The following is a 5,919-nucleotide window of genomic DNA, read 5'->3' as shown; positions in this document are numbered from 1 at the left end:
AAGCCCCACTCCACTTAATCTGCTTTTTTCTGAACTAAACACACCTCTTTCCTTCAGCCTGGACTGGCATTCAAACCCTCGTATAATTTTCATTGCTCACTCCTGAGTCCTCACTAGTTTTAGTTTCTCCACATCCTTCTTTCAAGGCAGCACTCAAAGCTGGGCACACGGTTTTAGGTGCAGCCTAAGCAGCACCAAAGTCAGTCTAGATGATTACAACCATTGTGTCTGGTGCTATGACCTCTTAATCTGCAGACACTAGGCCTGGAGGTGGCGGGGAAGGAAAGAGGCCATGAGCTTCAGGAGAAGCAGAAGTGAGCTGGGAGGGGAGCAGAACTGAGAGGGGGACTAGTAGGATAGGATGATTTGGTGGCTGAGGCTAAATGAATGACTTGGCTGGGAGAGGGGTAGAATGGGTTCATGGGGATGTTAGTGTTTGGGGAGAATAGAATAATAGAAAATGAGGGTTGGAAGGCACCTCAGGAGGTCATCTAGTCCAACCCCCTGCTCCAGGCAGGACCATCACCATCTGTATCCTCCCAGGCAAGGCTTTGTCTAGCCAGGGCTTAAAAACCTAAAAGAATGGAGACTCCACAACCTTTCCGGGTAACCTGTTCCAGTGCTTTACTACCCTCCTGGTGAGGACATTTTTTCTAACATCTAACCTAAACTTCCCTTACTGCAACTTGAGACTGTTGCTCTTTGTTTTGTCATCTGTCACCACTGAGAACAGTCTTGCTCCATCCTTTTTGGAACAACCCCTCAGGTAGCTGAAGGCTGCTATTAAATCCCCTCCCTCTTCTCCAAACTAAACAAGACCAATTCCCTCAGCCTCTCCTCTTAAGTCATGTGCCCCAGCCCCCTAACCATTTTCATTGCCCTCCTCTGGACTCCCTCTAATTTGTCCATATGCTTTCTGTAACGGAGAGTCCAAAACTGGACACAGTGCTTCAGAAGTGGTCTCCGTAGTGGCATTTAGAGGGGAAAAAATCACTTCTGTCGGTCTGCTGGCAACGTTCCTAATGCAGCCCAGTATGCCATCAGCCTTCTTTGCAACAAGGACACTCTGTTGACCCATATTCAGCTTATTGTCTACTGTAACCCCCAGGTCCTTTTCTGTAGAGCTGCTGCTTAGCAGAAAAGGACCTGGCGGTTACAGTGGACAAAAAGCTGGATGCTTTGCACTGGTGGGCAATCAGAGCTCCCACAGTGAGGTGAGAATCACTGCCAAGCTTTGGAATGAGTTAAAAACAATCCACAGGGCTATGAAATAGGAACTTCATTACTAGGAGCAGCTAACAGCAGAATTGCACAACAAAGACTAGCTTGATTGGTGGAGCATCAAGACCATTAAAAAGAAATGGCATGTTAATACCTGTGGAACGAAGAGTTTAGAAGGGATCAAGTAGATTATAATGAGCCATGAAATCAATGGACTCCCTCAGCACTGCCTGACTACAAATGCTGCTGCTGCTGCCACTGCCAGGGAGTTGGTTTTCAACTTTGGGTGGACCAGAAATCAAAGACAGGGAGGATGCAAGTGTACCAGTGCACCCCCCCACCCCTCCCCCCCGCCCTGGTAGTTTTACTAAGAGGTTACATTACAGATTTGTATGGCATGGTTTGAATAGGGCTGATCCTGCCTCAGGCAGGGGGTTGGACTAGATGACCTTTGGAGGTCCCTTCCAGCCTTATTTCTTTCTGATTCTATGACAGCTAGGAGAGAGAGAGACAATGTGAGACTTTTTTTAGATACAAGTTGTCTGCCCATAACACGGTATTGTAACTCTTCTATTCTGTGGCTCATGTTCAGCATCAACAATAAAACCAGCGGATTCTCTCCTGGCTGTAAGTGGAGCCCACAAACCTTTCAGGCAAGGTGGTCAGGACAGGGTCAGCTAGACTAGGAGTGGATCCAGAGGTGATGCAACAGCATGCTTGTACCCCTTTTTGCCATGCTGCCCACACGAGCTCTTGGCATGGGGTCTGGCTGGCTAGAACTACTACTTTCACGTGGCTCCAGAGCCCAGGAGATGAGTATTGCTGCCATCACTGGTTGCTCCTGTTCTGGGCTGCTGCTTCTAGTGGAGAGGGGAAAAGGAGGGGGGACGGGGAAAGGAGGGCAAACAGCTGTGCCAGAGCTTTCTGAAAGTGGTGACTACAGCCAGCTCCTGCCCCAATCTGCTCATGCAGAGCTCGCTGCACAACAGGGGTCTGCTCTAAGTGGAAGATAAAGGTTGCAGGCAGGACAAGGACTGTGGGCCGGCTGCCTGTTGTGCCCGCCAGCATGGTGAGATGGTCTGCAAGAAAAGGCTGGTCATGGATGAAAGCTGCTATGTGCCCCCTGGTGGGCTGGCCTTCAGCATCAACCAGGTCTGCCCCTGCCAGGAGGGGCTGGTGTGCAGAGCTGGGGCCATCGACCAAGAGTGAGTGTCCCCGATGCAGGGCAGTGGTTATTGAGCATAGGGCCTGGGCACAGAAGAGTGATCTCCGCCTTGGTCCATGGGCAGGACTCCGGGACAGAGCTGGGGGCTCAGGGCTGCCATGCTGCCAGACCCCATCCATGCTGGAGCATGGCTGGAGGCTTAATTAATGCTGGAAAGGCCCAGAAATACCAGCTGCATTTCAGCTGCTACTCAAAGTACTCAAAGTACTTTGCAGACTGTGGTGGGTAACAGTGGTTAGAGCAGGGGACTAGGACCCAGGGCTCCTGGGTTCCAATCTTAATTGGAAGACAGTGGTGGGGGGTTTAATAGTCAGAGATGGGGTTGCACCCCAGGAATCCTGGGTTCTATGCTGGGCTGTGGGATTAGAGCATAGCCTTGCGATCACAAAACGGGATTGGGAGGCAAGGCTCTGTGCTCAGCCTTGCAAGGGGGTGAAGTTTATTTGCCCCTTCTCCACCCTGATGTCTCCACTCCCATCTCTTCCAGGAAAGCACTTGAGTATCAGAAAAGCAACTGGAGGTGCATGAAGCTCTCACCCTAGTGAGGAGGCGATGGCTATTCCTTTCTATCCCAGGAACAAGGGGCCTGTATTTATTCCTGTAAGTAGCCTGTACATAGCATTGCTCTGAAATAAACACGTTACAACAGCACCAGCTTCTGACTATTCCTCAGGCCTGCAAGCCACAGCGATGATCAGTAAGGCCTGTTACCCTGACTGCTGGGAGGCCTCACTTCAAAGTACCATCTGCTCTGTCTGACAAGTACATTGCCCTACTGTGCTTCTTTCTTAGGGGAGAGCTTGCTTCTGTCTTAACCTCCAGGCAGTCAGTCTGGAGGATGTATGATACCAACCTTGCTTACCTTGACCACACAGCTCAGTTGCATTCTCTATGGAAATCAGTGGACAGACATTTTAGCTTGAAGAAAACAAAGGGGGCACCCAGATTTGAACTGGAGACCTCTTGATCTGCAGTCAAATGCTCTACCAATGAGCTATACCCCCTGGTACTTTTGAATTATCTTGCCTAAACACCAATTGGAGGATTTGCACAACTTTTTTGCTGCCTAATAGATGTAAACTATAACAGAAGTAGAGGAACTACTGCATGTGCAAGAGATCTGAGTGAACCAGCCAGCCAGCAGCTCCAAGCCTATGAGGCTTTGCTGGAATCCTGGCTGGTCAGGGTGGGGAGTCAGTGTGTGGAGCAAGCTGCTGTCAAGCTCATTTATTGGGCGTTTCACTCCTGGCACAATAGGTTTCACAAATCTGACAGCTGAGGCAGGCCAGGTCACTAGGGATGTGGGAACACCCAGGAACTGGCGATAATGGCCCAGGAGAAGGAGTCCTGCTCAGAGTTACTACTGAGCCAAAGCCTCCAACATGGTACTGCTAGAGATGCCATCTTCCAGAGGGCAGGTGTAATCTTGGGTGACACACAATTCAAATCCTCTCCTCTGCCCAGCCACTGTAGATGTGGGCTTGTTACAGCCCTTAGCTCCAGCTGTAACAGCCCATGCATTCAATACTTGGGTGTGCAAGCTGTCTGGGCAGCTATCACATATGCATGACAGATGCTGAATGCCCCCCACTTACCAAAGATCCTGTGCATCTGGCCACCCTCCAGCTCAGGCAACTACATCCCCACTTTGTTCAGCAGTGTCAGCTGGATACAGGAGCCTCCTTCACTTCTTGACCTGTGCTCTATTAACCAGCTGCTGCTGTTCCACCCCAGAGATGGTTGCATTTCAGGGAAGATGAAGTCATTCTTGGCTTTTCCTTACATGCCTCCCAGGGAACCTTGCCAGTCTGAGAGGTGCCTCATGCATTTAGACTAATGGTACAGGCAGGAGGCTGGCTAGCTACTACTTATTCATAACTCCCCTGGGGCAGGTGGGCCCTACTTTTGGACTCCTCTGAGAGGTGGCAGGGAGATCCTGGAAATGCAAACCAGTGAAGCTTCAGAGCTGAATAGAGAAGGGTGTGTGGCAGGGGTAAGGACACTGTCCTCAGCCCACTGTGCCACTTCAGCCATGGCACTGATGAGAGCCCTTCTATGCTGCTGCCTCTCTCAGCTCCTCTCCACCCCTCATCTTCTATGCAGTTACTGCCTTCTTTTCTCTCACTTTTTCACAGGCAGCACAAGTGGGTCAGTTCAGAGCCTCCCAAGGAGCAGCTGCCTTTCTTCTTCAGGTTATAAATGGGAACATCTTTGCTCCAGGCTGGACTGGAACAGAAGCCATGCACTGTCCCCTCCCTGGCCCAGATGTAGTGTCAGTGCCCCTCCCCAGTGGAGGCTCTGAGCAGGATACTGGGGATTCTCTGCCCAGCTACACAGTGAGCACAGTCAAAGCTCACACAGCATAGGTCCTTCCCTGCAAGAGTCAGGCCCATCTATCTACACATCTGATCACCTCCAGAGCCAGCCACAGATTGGTGGGTAAAAGCCATGGATGCACTTGCCTGTCTTTGAGATGGATGTTTTTGCCGCAACCACACCCTGTCCCCTTCTGCCCTGCTGGGTCTGTGTACAGGAAGGTGAGGCTCAGTTGCTCTCTTTGGTCACTGGCAGCAGAGGCCTCAAGCTCAGGAACCAGGAGTGGCCCAATGCAAGACCTGTCTAGCCAGCGTCCCACCTCCAACATTCCCAGCCCCAGACACTGCAGAGCAAAGGGGCAAGATACTCCCCATCAGCAATCCTGGAATAACCTGCCCAGGGGAAGTTTTTCTCTAAGTCCCCCATACAGAGGATGGTTCAGCTGGTGCCCACAGCAGCTCAAGAAGTGATACAGACAAGACAGGGGAGTGAAATGGTTTTGTCCCCTCTCCACTAGCACTTAAACCATTTTGAACTCCAGAGAGGGATCTTCAGGGCCCGCATGGTGATAACCTCCATCCACCACCTCATTACTTTTGCAAATGTCTTGCCAGCAACAGCTCATGTAACAAGCAAAGATAATCAGCGGACAGGCCCCAGAGCTGAAGCCGATGATAACCTTGGGAGACAAGATGGTCTCCTCATTTATCCCCGGCATAGCCAGACACACAGTGCGGTTAGAACCCCTGGGTCACATCAGATGGCGTTCACTGCCTGACTAGAGGGTCAGTGGCCTTGTGCACCATAAGAGGGAGCAGAGCACCATGCTAGAGCTGACCTGGCCACAAAACTGTGTGCTCCTGATGGCCAGGCAGTGCCCACACCTCCCTCCTGGCACTTCCTGCTGCCATTACTCTACACTGTTTCCTTCAAGCCTCTCCAGCACCTCTCAGGGAGTTTGTCCATTGTGTTAATGGAGGGGGAAGGGATTCCAAGCTGAACTAACCTGTGATTAGTCACCCCAGGGACCAATCTCCCTACACACAGTGGTAGCGTGAGCACATTGCTTACAGAGCCAGAACACATGCCAGCTTGGAGAGTCAGGCATATCACACCCCCACCCCAAACTTACACCAGGCCTCTCCCCAACACCACCA

At 51.2% G+C, this 5,919-nt stretch overlaps 1 non-coding gene across 1 annotated transcript; it reads right to left on the bottom strand.

Moving 5' to 3' along the window:
• Positions 1-3,378: 3,378 nt before the first annotated feature.
• TRNAC-GCA lies at positions 3,379-3,450 on the bottom strand. Its single transcript has one exon. It is a non-coding gene; the product is annotated as a tRNA-Cys (tRNA).
• Between the last annotated feature and the right edge of the window lie 2,469 nt (positions 3,451-5,919).

This window comes from Alligator sinensis, unplaced genomic scaffold, assembly GCF_000455745.1.
Source record: "Alligator sinensis unplaced genomic scaffold, ASM45574v1 scaffold919_1, whole genome shotgun sequence".
Classification (NCBI taxonomy): domain Eukaryota; kingdom Metazoa; phylum Chordata; order Crocodylia; family Alligatoridae; genus Alligator; species Alligator sinensis.
This window is presented reverse-complemented; position numbering and strand designations above follow the sequence as displayed.